Below are 13,845 nucleotides of genomic sequence, written 5' to 3' on the forward strand. Positions count from 1 at the left end.
CGCCGCAACACGGAGAACATTTCCTTCTCGCGAAAACGCGAAAATATCCGGGTAAATGTTTCAATCTTTTTCCACTTTGCGATATTTGAATGTGCTCGTTGGTGTTTGGAAATATTAAACAAATGGGAGTAAAAATGATGAAATGACGATATACATACGTAAAAGCATAACGGATTACACGTTGTTCATTTTCCGCAGCAAAGCTCTCGTTCCCTTTCGTTCCCTCGGTTGGTGTTGACGTTAGCTTTCAGTAAATCTTGTGCACCGGCTCATAGGTATCGCTCGCGGACCAGCAATGTACAAACCAATGAAACCGCTGCACGCGTAACAGAAGAACAATTCCGTCGCCGAGAGAGGATGGAGCGAGCGGTTACAAATGAAACGGGAACAAAGCGTGGAAAGCGGTCGTTCAATTCGAGAGTCTTGCCGTGACACAGACCGCGTTGCAGCTATCTCTCTCCCGCCCTCTCTTTTTCTCCATGTACCCGCATGTCGGAAAATATTGGAAATATTAGCATATCGCGTGCGCTTTCACCGAGGTTATCAGAGGTAGTCGTGGTACGGGGTGTACAGTTCGCGAATTAAAGCCGCGCGAGCAAACACACCTGAAACGGGGTATCAAAGGTGCAATTTTGGAGTAGGATTTCAGTATCCACAGAGGCGAAGAAATCGCTGCGCGCGTGAATGCTTCTCTCTTTTCATCATCAAAAGCTAGTTTGAAAATCCATTATCGATTCGCGACATGGATCGCTCGTTTTGGAAAATTCCTCGCTCGTCGCGCGTTTCAAAGAACGAACTAAGACGTCGTATTTGCGTCGTCCTCGACGTTCCCGGCTCAGGCAGTGGACTCGAATTTCCGCACAATAAGACCTTTCGGACGAGCAATGTCCGCGCGAACGCGAGCGCGAGCGTAAAAGCGGAGGAATCGGTTGCGATTAATATTCCAGATTCGGGGAGGATCGAGTTGCGCCGTTATCGGCAAAAGGAAGGAATTCCTCGGGCAAGGAAGTCATCGGGAGAATCATCGCTCGGTAACGCGCGAATCGGAGGGCTCTCGCCTTCTCGAGACGAGTCAGCAGAAACACTCGAGTCCCCACGCGTACCGCACCGCCGCGGCGCGCCGTTACGCATAAATATCACAACGCAATCGTGTGCCGTTCCCGCACTCATTTTCTCGCTTAATTATCGAGAATCTCACGGTCTCACCCCTCCATGGCCACGTTGCTCAGTTCTGTCTTTCTCACGAGGGGGTGAGGAGAAGAAGAGGCCGAGGGAAGCGTTCCGCCGAGGAAATTTTCTTTTCAAGGGTAAATACGCACGAATAACGCGTGCTCTCCGCGTTGAGGGTGAGGATCACCTGGCTTTAAGAAATTAAGTTGCAGTATTCATAGAAGAGAGAGAGAAAGAGAAAGAAATGAGGACAAACGAGATCCCCGCAAATTCTCGAGGTGAAAACTCGGTCGCGTCCCAAAGTAGGGTTGAAAAAAATGGCACGCCGCAACGCCGTTATCGGAATCGGGGCGCGAGATTGTTCGGGGAGTTAAAGCGGGTTACTCGATTATATTCATCGTGAATTATACACTTATATATATATATATATATATATGCATTGAAGCAGCGAGCGCGCGCGCAACGCGGAGGGAGGAACCACGTGCGCGCATACACACACGCGCGCGCGCAAGTAAACGCCGTTCTCGACCCGATACGCGTGAAAAAGTTGAGTAACGTCGACGAAAGTTTAATATTTAAAATACCGGAAAGTTGTTATCGCGCGTTATTCGCGAGTAACACGGTTTAATGGGATCGACTGGCGGCTCTCACCCGCCTCGCCACGGATTATGGCTAATCACGTCTATCCATCGCGCGTCCGCTTAATAGCGGGTTCAATTACGGAAAAATCAGGCATCGTCGTTAAAAATAACGAGAACAACAATCGAACGATTGTCGGTCGGTTTGTTTTCCTCGTTGCAACGTAGATGAACCGGAGATATCCACGAGAGTTCCGTAAATATCTCCTCGGGAATATTTATTTGCGAATCGATTTACGAAAATGCGCGTCACAAGACGACTATCGACAACAGTTGGCCGTTGTGCCCGTTATATCGGTCAACCTAGAAGCGTTTATTTTATTTCCTATGTATAAATATAACGGTGCCGCGCGTCCAAACTGTCGCAAGAAATCGATGCAAGTTTTATATTAATGGAAAATGTAAAAGTCGTCATGTTTTTAACAGTAAATGGATCGTAATTATTAAAGTTATTTTTGCCTAATGGATCTGCTATATCTGTGAAATCAATCGACGAAACATTGACGATCTCGATGCGAGGCCAAGGCAACACGTACTCGTGCGTGAGTAGTTGTGAAACCTTTTCGTACGTCTAGGAACGATTAGGAATTTTTCTAATGTAACGACGGAAAATTTAGAAAGTGTGGAAACTAGTCAGAGTAAATATCTCTTTGTTACAAACGCGTGTGACCTTGCAAATTAATTCTATCCAGCGAAACACGAAACGAAGCGAAATAAATTCCTGCCAAACATGATTGCATAATCGTTTCACGTGGCTGTCGCTGTTAAGGACGACCGGAGGAGCAACGAAAATGCTAAGCGAGCCTTCGCAGAAAAACACGTTTCAGTGGGTCGTCAAACGACCGGATTTACGCTTTTACGACTTTACGAGAATGTCGCGGATTAAAATCCCGGAACGGATATCGGAACCGTTAGGATCGATTCTCGGCGCATCTGCAGACGCGGAAAAATGCATTTTAAACGATATCGTCACGTTTTCGTCGTTGTCGTCGCAAGTAATTTCGATCTCTCCGACACTACAAACATCCGGGAATAATATCTCGGATGTTTACTCGGGGAAAATTCGAAGCGCGACGTTCGGTGCGCGCGATACATTTTTCATGTGTGCAAAGTAGATTTTCCCACGTCGATAGAAAAAGTTGAACGCGACTAAACCGCGGCGGTGAATTCCGGGCAAATTGGCCAGTGGATCGAGCCGTACCTTGTCAGCTGCGAGTCGCGCGACCAGAGCCTCCTTGAGCGGCCCCAGCCAGTGATGGGCCCCAACGAAACGCTTGTTGAGCAGTTTCGTGTGCGGGGCTGCCTGGGCATAGACCGCCTCCAGCTCGAGCACCACCATATCTTCACTCCTCCTCCTCCTCCCCCTTTCCCTGCTCTCTTGGAGATGACGATGGTTAGCCGATCACGGTGGAGGTAACCCCGCGATGCACCGACATTTATTATCGCGCACTCGCAACACAACTACTCCCCTTCGTATCCTCCTCGTGCACATACGGCACTCAGTCGTTCTGTCGCACGTGGAAAACGCACCCGCCCGCCGCGGACACGTACTGTCAAGCGTCCGCTTGCATCGTTATCCTTGTCGGAGCATCCGCGATTCACGACGCAGCCCTTTGCTAAATCGCACTCGCCGTCATGGTGCCGATCGCACTCTCACCGAAAACGTGGCTTGCTCGCGTAGATTCATCCGCGGGGGTGAAGGAGCGAAGAAAATCGTCGTCACCCCGATGCACCGTAACTCCCGAAGACTCTCGACAACTTTCTCGCGGGTTTTCGATTAGGACGAGAGAAAAAAGAAGCGACGCAAGGAATAATCCCAAATGAGATGTTCGATAGATCGCTCTCTCTCTCTCTCTCCCTCGCGTTCGTCCAACACACCGAGAACACCGTCGGAGACGATCTCTCCTATCCCGTCGCGCGAATCACTGCGTCCGCACCGGCGGTATCAGCCGGTCGGTCGAGGGAGGAGAGGACGGAGGGAAAAGAGAAAGAGCGGACGACACGACGCGATGCCGGGGGGCCGCCGGTGGAGAGAAACCACGGCGCGCGCGTTCGCAACGGCCGCCGCGTGGAAAGGCAGTTGAGAACTGACTGCCTCCTCTCTCGAAGCGAGCCTCCTCGCTCCCATGGCCCGAGCTTTGAGTGACGCGAGGCGACGCGGCGCGACGCGACGCGACGCGCGGCCGGTGTGACGCGTACATCTCTCTTTCTCCATCTCTGTCCGTCGTTCCCTTTTACTCCGCTCCGTTTCTCTCTCTCTTCCTTCTCTCCTTCGCCCTCTTTCTCTGTCGTCCCTCCCTCTCTCTCTCACGACTCACGGCTCGCTGCTCTCCTTTTATCCCTCTCTCGCGCCTTCTCCGTCGCGCGCACTCTTTCGCTGTCGCCTCGTCTCTCTCGCCCCCCGCGTGTCTCGGCCACATCTCTGTCCCCCTTTCGACAGCCCTCCCCTAGCACGCGGCGCGCCGCGTTGCGCGCACATGCATCTCGTTGCGTGTATGCGTTCCTTAGATATGGATATGGATATACCGTACGTGATGTGTGTGCGCGCACCGTAGCGACACCGGGCTCTCACCGGAGAACATGGACCTGTCGCCCTCAGCTTCTTCATTCTCCGTGCTCGTCGCCTCCTGCACCCCTCGCTGACGAGCGGCGACAAAGCCTAGAGCTTCCACAATGTTCGTTTCGTCGTCTCTCTCGGTCTTTTTCTCCTCGGCTCTCTCGTTCGCCGTCGTCAGGACGCGTTTTAAGGATCCTGATGACAGCGAGTGAAAGAGAGAGTCTTGGCTCGCCCTTTCACATGTCGTGAGGTCACTTGACGGGTCGTTCGTTCGCGCGTGTATTTTTTGGCTAAACTTTTCTGGCTAAAATGTCGCTAGTTCTCATGCTGTGAGCAAATTTCAATCAAACGCATTACCGGAAGCAAGTTCACTTATAGTAAACCGTCTTACACAGCACTTTATCTTCTTAGGCATCGTGCCAAAGTGGTTCGGCTACCACGTCGTAGCTTCTGGGGCGAATAACGGAAGGAACTGCCGTTTCCTCGTGATTTTATAAGTATTTGTTTTTCATTAAAACCACCCTTTTCCCCAGCGGTGTCGCCGCGCCTAAATATACATATTTAACAGTCCGGGTATACCCACGAGAAAAATGAGACGAAAGATACATCTATTAAACATCTCAGCAGATCTCGTTAAATAAATTCGTTGGAAGTTAAAGAAGAATTGATCGCGAGACGATCAACAAGTACTAAAAACTGTCTTATGGCCTACCTTGCACATATGCAGGATCTATATATTTTATATTAACATTATTATTTAAAAAACTGGAAATTTAAACTCCAATTTCGTGATATTTTAATATCTCGCGATCGCCTTCGAGACACAGACACCGCGCCGAAACTATCTCTCTCCCTCGTTCATCGTCGGGGGTGCGTGCTCACGCTTCCCCTCGTTACTTTCGTTCCCCGCCGAAGTGGCTTTGAGGATCGCACGTACGGGGGGACACCATCGCCTCGGCTACCTGCACTCGCGTCGAGGGTGAGACAAAGGGGCGCGCACCCGCCAGAGTTCCAGATTCAAAAGAAGACGACTAACCCTTCTCGTAACCCCCCGGCTGAACTGGGGTCTGTCGCGTAGCTGCGTAGTCGGTATTGCAAACGGCGGTGGCGTCGGTGAGTGGTTTGCACCAAAGATCAGTAATTCGCTCGCAGGTGAAAATAGTAACGACCATCGACTCATTCGCGGCGCGAATCCGGTGAAAGGCTCGCGATCGATCGTCCGTGTCTCTCATCGTCGACTGCCGTTTCCGTCTCGCTCGTCAATCCTTCCCCTTTCTCTCTCTCCCCTTTTTAGTTAGCAGTATCAACGATTATCGGTATAACGATTTACAAGAAAAACATGAGATTAACTAGGCGATTATCGCATACACGATGCGATTCATTAATTAATATTAGTTAATTGTTTTTGTAGACTTTGGCGCTTCGTGAAAAAGTTAATCAGCCAGTATTGCATTTAGAGCTGGTTGCGAAATCATCAATAATTAACGAGATTCTCGCAATTTCATGAAATTTCCGACTGGTCCGTTTTATGCAGCTCTCGGTGGCAGTGTCATAATTTCGATAATGCGACGTCGTATCGATCGTGACGGTCCCGGAAAGTCCTATGGAAATAAAAAGAGACCCAGCGAATATAACGTAGTTTTCTCTCTTTCTTTCTGCCTCTCGTCGTCGATACATCTTGTCATCGACTGCATCCAATGGTCTATTGTCTCTCGAGGAATCTCCCCTTTTTCCTCACATACGCGGCCTCATATACACCAATATCACGATACGGGATATTCGCGAAGTGGAGGACACAGAAACAGTCGCGAGAGCGAGCGAGAGCGGTGACTTTGTAAAAGAGAAGCGAAGGATACCGAATGGAAAAATTAAAAATGAGAGGAAAACCGAATGAACGAATGGATGAAACGAGACGGAGAATGCGAGATGAAGAAAATGCTGCGCAGCGGTAGGATAACGATTTTGAATGTTCTCCAAAAACTTGTGAAAATCTCGTAATATACTTTTCCAAGGTAGACTCCCTTAATGGCGAATAATACCATCGCGGCGAGAAATTCCGAAAGTTCCTCGCAATTTCCCGTACCTCTCTTGTGCCCGACTGTTTTCAATTTCCCTGACTTCTCTCCGGCTTCCTGCGGACCCGCAGCAACCCCGGCCAACAACCTGGGTATATCGGTGATGACGGTTGGTGTGCAGCGTGCTGCAGCGTCGACGAGAGAAAAAAAATGAAGAGATGGCACGAGATAAAACGTAATGAGAAGGAGGGAAGAAATGCCGCGGTTTACTCCCTATCGGTCGCGACTTCTCTATACCGCATTATTAACACGTCGGCAAGTTTGTAGCGGCATTATGCGCACACGTAACACGTTAACACAGTTTTACCCGTGAGAATACATAGGCGAAAGCGCAGTATGGATGACGGACACGTTAAACTACACCGTGATTCCTGAAAGGCGAGACATTTTCACGGATGTATCGGAGATACACCCGGACGACACACAAGCTGGACACGCGTCAAGGTGTGGCCATTGATTCGGACCGCCCTATGTGACGTGTCCGATTTCCGTAAAAGATTTCGAGGAAGCGCATGGAGTGTTAATCGATAACTTTATCTGGAACGAACAAAAGAGGGGACGTTAAAAATAACTGAATCATAAATTATCGAAGCAACATGTAATCGCGACTCGTTTATCCAACAAAATACGTTCGGAACACACCTCACGCGTTTACCGCATCCGCACCCTGTAGAATCGCCGTGAAAGGTTTCGTCTTTTCGAAAGACCTCACGTGTGCGTTTTGCTCGTGCTGCCGAGAATCCGATTGAACGCAATTAGGCAGCAGACATCGAGCGGATGAACGATTAACGATCCCCTCGGTGAGAAAATATGCGGGTGGTCGGAAGTTGAGAACCGTCGCATTCCGAGGGATGAACGAACACGCTAGTTCGCGTGTTATGTACCGAGGCACGTTCTTTGTTCCTCTCGAGTGTTCCCTCTCCCCGTCTCTCTTTCTCGACGTGCTTTCCTCTTTCCTTCTCGGTCGATCTCGCTCCCTTTCACGTTCCTCCTCTCAACCATACCTCTCTCCGCTCGCAACCCTCACGTGAGCCGCTGCCACCCTCTCTCCCGGGGTCTCTTATTATAATAAAAAATTTCCACGTGAGCGCGGCTCGCGTATATAAATATACTTGGCGGAGCATGCGCGCGCGCTCGACTTAAAGTGCTCGACTGCATCCACCTATCTAGCTAGCTAGTTAACTACCTACCTACCTACCTACCTACCTACCTATCTACCTACCTACCTAGCGAGCTAGCTGGCTGACTTGGCTGGCTTGGCTACCTGTGCACATGCACCCGTGGCGTTGGCGTAATAAACGTCCTAGCTGGAACGCAGCGGGAGTTTTAATCGCGCTCGAGTAAAAAAAGAGGATCAACGTAGCACGGCCGACCGATATTCGCCCTTCGTTTTTTCCCCCTTTCTCGTCCGTCTCGATGACATTATTAACATAGAACGTGTACAAATTTCATCCTGTTAAACATGTCAAACGCGCATCGAGCATTACTAGAAGACTTGGGAAGAAAGTTCGATATTACTTGATAATACCTGACAACATCAGAATGAAATTTTCAAGTCTAGCGAGTAGCATAGGAAAATTTGTCTCGCGTTTTTGCAGTGGCACATGACCCCGCTAACGAGGTTCGTCTCTCAGATCTGTAATCAGTGACGTGAAAAATTCTCAGAGTCCAATTTGTATGTAAATTAAAGTGCCGTTTCATCGCCTAATCGCGGTCGGAACGCGAGTGGATATTCGCGTTACGAATCGCGAGCGTAAGTTCATGCGCACCCCCTCGCTCGATCGATGGACGCGTGTACGCGTCCGCCATGAATTTAACAACCTAACGAAAAGGGAAAGGAACAGCGACGGCACTTGGTCACGATTTTCCGGGACCTCGCGCGCTTTGTCTCGCCCCCAAGGGTGAGACGCAGACGAGACGCGGATAAGGGGGTTGCGACCCCGAAGGAGGGCTCGAGTGAACAAGTTGAAGAGGTTGCGCGACTCGACTCGCTTCTAGCCTAGATTCGACACTCCGCGGGTGATCCGCGGAGATTTTAATTAGGATCCGGTCGCGGCTGGGACACGCACGGTCCGTGTTCTTTCGAGACTAATGATCCTCCCGCCGGGTTGATTAATATCCCGCGCACGGGGGCGACGTTCCCGTGCGGATCCGTGGCGCGTGATGCAACGATAATGGGTCGTGTTATCGATTCGTCGACATTCCGCGGGATCCGTTCCTCCGAATGGATGCGGCAATTACGCGTTATTAATAATAAACAAGAGTGCGGCCATTCTTAAATAAAGAACATTTATAATATTTTACGCACGTTAATATCAATTGCACTCTCGATTTATATCAATTGAGTTCTCTTGATACATCTCAATGACAAACAGTGATATGCTACAATTGTAAAACGTTATTGGAACATGCAATAAAATTAGTTGTCACTGCGAAACGATCGCTTTACAAAAAAAATCTAGGAAACCGTCGACAATGTGTCCGAGACTGTCCGTTCTGAAATTCGTACGGCGGTTTGACGCGGGATGAGTCATCGATCGATTTTCTGCGCGTGAAAGGCCCCACGGCAGGGTGATAAATTTCAATAAGGTTCAACCTTGACCTTTCTTGATCCGTTCTGTCTATCATCGAGAACTGTGACGCTCCATGCAAACACGTACAATCTTTGAAATGAGATCTTTTCAATAATATCGAATAAAATATGTTCTGACATTTGGTGATGAATTTAAGTTTCGCAAATGTTATTTGTTTCATGGCAGTCGTTAATCCCGACAGATAAACATCTCACGTTAATAACCGTCGGAACGAGGAAATCTCATGAAACGAGCGCGCGGCACGTTCGTAAGAGTGAAAAATAATGAGATAAGACCAATGTGTATGTACGTGTGTGTGCCAATGTTGTGTGCAGCTAAAATAGCATACGTCAAGAACATCCAAGCTGGTTTCCACGATATCCCCCCGTGTGAAGCACCGTCACATAGCAGCTCAATATAGTCGACAAAGACCGTCATAATAAAGCCTCTGCAGTCTCTGCCACTCCTGCTTGATTATTTATAGGAGAGAGTTGCGGGAGGGATGGAAATTATTTTCCATACTCGTTACTTTCCCTCTTTCTCGCTTGATAATGACCAACGTATAGATATAAAAATTTTATATTTAATCATCGCGACGGACTGCAATCTCTTCCGAGAAGCGCTCCTTGTCCCTCGGCAGCAACCAGGACTCTTCGATCCCCTTTGCTCATCGAAACAGGTGAATTTCCACGACGATGACGAGTGTCGGTGCATCGAGGCAGGTGTCGGAAAAATGAAGAAGCGCATCTCCGACTCTAGCAAAGATTGCGCGGCATTCAGTTCTTGGAATGCAGTCCATCAACGACGGATTCGTACGAATGACTCTGTACGTAAGAATGCTGACGTATTAAATAAAATTAGTAATTGACCTCTCACGAGCACAGCGAAAAAACGATAAGCATCTTTCGGCAGCTCTCTTCCGAGCGCATCTGCGTTAAAAGTGAATCACTCGAGGTAAAAAATGTTGGAGAAGAAAGAGAGGGAAAAGGTTCGACGGCGGCTGCTTTATCGTAGCCACGTAGTCAAGGTATGGCCGGTTATACGTTACGTAAGCATGCCAAAAATATCGCCGAATGAGTGACAAGCACTTGGCCTATTCGGCCTATTCGTTGTCAGACAATTCGAGAGACACGAAATGATCATTTGGAAGCGCGATGGTCCTCATCAAACACGCTCGGAGATACGCGCAAGAGAACAACACTGTCTCAGTCGTATTTCTTTTAGTTGGACCCATTATTTCGAATTAAGAATTATTACTATTGTTATCGTACCTTTGCAATTTCTGATAACCACACATGTTTATGCTCGAGTTTATATAATTAAAATTGAAACTGGTATAAGAAAAGATTCCACTCTCTCTCTCTCTTCTGAAGCTCATTTACATGCAGTCGGATGAAAATATTCCTGTCTTCAGCAACTATGCAAATAAATCGCACTGCGCGATTCATCCAAAACGCTTGACGCTCGCAAATCAATTACAGCAAGACGGCGCGGGGTGAATTTCACGACCGACTGTCAATCGTCGTGGTCGAATTGGCACTGGTCCCACGAAAAGAAAAACCGAACGTTACGAAAATCCGCTCTTACTTTACCAGCGAGAAATGTTCTCACGGCGCTTTCAGTTTTCTTGAAAAACTCAATTATCAGTTACAAGAAACATGATAAAATTACATACGTTCGTTTCGAAACATTTACGGACGTTCGTGGATCTTTTCCAAGTGATATTAGGTGTGATACGACCAAAGCTTCGCATTACGCGTGATCTTTGACATTCCACGACGGAAGACGGATTAAAATGTCGAAAGAGGCGGAAGGGCTGATCCACGTGACGATCCGCGCGGCGAATAAAAATTGCCGAGAAAACCGACGACGTAAGAAGCAGGTCACGTGGAAAATACGAGATCGATGGGAGAAACGCGCGATGGTGAAGCTTGCGGATATTCGATGCTTTTCGAAATAGAATCTTCGTGTTCACGGGCGAAACGCAAAACGCGCGCAAATGCCGAGAAACGATTTGGTTCGCCCCGAAGATTGCAGCCTTCGGGCGATGATACAGATTTTCATCAGGAGGAAGAGTCATTGCACTTTATGCTGAATGGGCATCGAGTCAACAACCCGTTCTCCCTCTCCCCATCTCTCTCTCTCTTCCTACCCGTCCGTGTACGTGTTTACACACCTTTACAATCTTCCTTCCTCTCTCCTTCTCGTTCTCCTCCCGCGAGGAAGAAGAGGGAAAGCACGAGGAGACGGGACGGCAAAGGGAGACGAAAAGTACGGATGAAGAGGGCAAAGAGGGAGCTCCAAGAGAAGGCGAGGTCTGGGAATCGCTTCATGCATCGGGGAGCACAAGCGCTCGCGTAATAACACGATCGGAAGGCGAGCGAGCACTGTCTCACGCGTGCACGCACTTTTCGTGCTCGCTCGTTCTCGTCTCGTTGCCGCCACCCGGGTACCCTCGACGACGTAGAGAGGTAGAGGCAAAGGCGAGAGAGAGAGGGAGTATAAGCCGTGTTGCGTCGCCGCTCGTGAAAATGCGCGTGCACGCGCGCGTAATGCGCCCTTACCCCTCTCGCTATGTAGCGCGAACACGCGTCCTATTTTTATAAACGCGCGATGCGCGACGAGCGTTACGAGGAAAAAAAAAATCTTTACGTGCTGACGAAGGAAGACTCGAAGGTCGACCTTTTTCTTCACCGGTTGAGATGCTCGAGCTGTGCGGAAAGTACGCGGTCTGGCAATTAGCTCGTAGACGTATCTCATCGCTTCGCACTGGAATACAATTATAGATATTATTTTCAGAGCATTTCACAGGGAATAATAGTCCTGGCGCATTAAACTGTTTTTCTTTTATTTACTCGTGGGAGCCATCAGAGACCGTAAAGATTAAGCGTAAAGTAAGTCGCGTCTGGAATAAATGCGCGCTAAAAGAACGAGTTTACCGTGCTCCCGCTCTAAACGCTGCAAATATCCGAGTAGAGCTTGCTTGTCGAGTAGAATTAATACGGAGCGCCGTGTCGCGTCTATCTGCTTCCAGACATCTCAGTCTCGCTCACGGTCGACGGCGATTCTGCGCCGCATTTTGCGTTTTCACCGAGGCGTGTGAGACGCCGCGGGTACATGCCGAGAGGAGAGAGCAAAAATGAAATATTCGCGGAGACCGACAGCGGTATTCTGTCGATATATCTCGAGTCGTCGTAAAACATCGTTCGCAGCAGCGAGTCGCGTACGTGAGAGAGCTCCGCAAACGGATGAATGGATTATTGATAATCGCCGGAGAATATAATGTTTAGCGTAATTTAATTCAATGACTAGTCATATCGTCTACATAATCTCCCAGTGGCGCGAAAAATCATTACAAACGTGTATACATCCCGGCACGCAATATTTTATCACGTAGCGTATTCTGGGTGCGATACGTTAATATGTACCTCATTATTGTTGCACGTATCCGAGTTTGATTGATATTTCCGAAACTCTTATATCATTGCGAGTATTATTTAAACACATCTATAAATAAATCGACAATATAAATTAACGATACTCGGCGGGGATGCGCCCGGTCGTGTTCAAATAGCAAACACTCGACGAAATGCAAGAACGCCCGATGCCAGTCGATATACTATACTGTTCTATTTTCTGAATAGGTACTCGAAGAGTCCCGTCGAGAGGCTGTCACTCAGTGATTTATACGTTCGTCCACGTCGAGGCCGCTGGTCCTCCCGGTCGCCCCCTTTAAAAACCCGCGTGAACCGCGCGGAAATCCATTATCGACGCGAGGACCGCTTTCACGTGGCCAAATGGAAAAAAAGGAAATGTGCTCGAGAAGACGTTTGATCAAGGTCCCGCGCGAGCAGCATCATTGTATTCGACAGCTGACAAGATCGAGCAAAAAGTGGTCCAAATGCTTCTATTGGTCAAAGTTGTCATGCGAGGCCAATTTCGCGTTATTAAATATAATGCCGCATCTCAAACTAAGAGAGGAAAGGAATGACATTTCTCTTAATTTCATTTAATAAATCTAAATAACGTTTCTTGCAAATCAATTTAGCGAATTTGGTTGCAGATTGAGGTGGAAGGAAAAGTCAAGACGACCCAGTACCCGAGTTGAAGCCAAACCAAACCGGAGTCTATCGTCAGGAACAAATGGGAGTGTCACATGACGCACGTGCGCGAAACGAGATGCGGCTATTTTCTTCAGCTTGGCTATACTCGAAAATAGTAATGCTTTAATCGCGTGTCATTTGCGGTTAAACGTCTAGGAAACGATACGGAAAAAGCTCGAATTCTAATTTCGCATTACGTCACAGTTCCGGGTTCATGATTTCTCGAATAAAACATAGGCAAAGTGATTAAACATCTTCGATTGATAATAACTGTGTTATTTCTTAAAGCTGCTTTATAAAGATTCGCCAATGCTTCGACTAGGAAATACGTAACTGACGATTGTGGAGAACCGACAGAATAGAGTTCTCTTGAAGAGAGCTTGCATGGGAAAAAGAGATAACGACAAGCTAAGCGGGACAAACCGGGAGTTCACCTCTGAATAATATGCACGTACCACGTAATCGAGTCTAATCTTGCCGTAATGACTGCATTACAACAGCGAAACAATAGCATCATAACTGTTTTACAACAAGTCCGGAAAGCGCTTGTAAAATAACATCTTTAACGTCCGGGAAAGTTTGCCCGACCGTCGTGTAAGCGCTATTATTTTTGAGTTTTCTATGTACTTACAATTGTATTAATGTAATTATAAGTAAAAATTACATCAGAAAATTCATCTTTAGTCTTGTTCTGTACTTAAATTTCCTTTTAATTTTAAGCCAAGAGAA

The 13,845-nt window shown here is 48.0% G+C and overlaps 1 protein-coding gene and 1 long non-coding RNA gene across 8 annotated transcripts in view; one reads left to right on the top strand and one right to left on the bottom strand.

Moving 5' to 3' along the window:
- The window catches only part of LOC105287670 (pumilio homolog 2), a 58,555-nt gene that overhangs the window by 26,260 nt on the left and 18,450 nt on the right, over positions 1–13,845 (bottom strand). The window lies entirely within an intron of this gene.
- Positions 3,145–13,799, top strand: LOC105287669. Its single transcript, XR_895492.3, has 2 exons — positions 3,145–9,839; positions 12,658–13,799. It is a non-coding gene; the product is annotated as an uncharacterized LOC105287669 (long non-coding RNA).

This window comes from Ooceraea biroi, chromosome 5, assembly GCF_003672135.1.
Source record: "Ooceraea biroi isolate clonal line C1 chromosome 5, Obir_v5.4, whole genome shotgun sequence".
Lineage (NCBI taxonomy): Eukaryota > Metazoa > Arthropoda > Insecta > Hymenoptera > Formicidae > Ooceraea > Ooceraea biroi.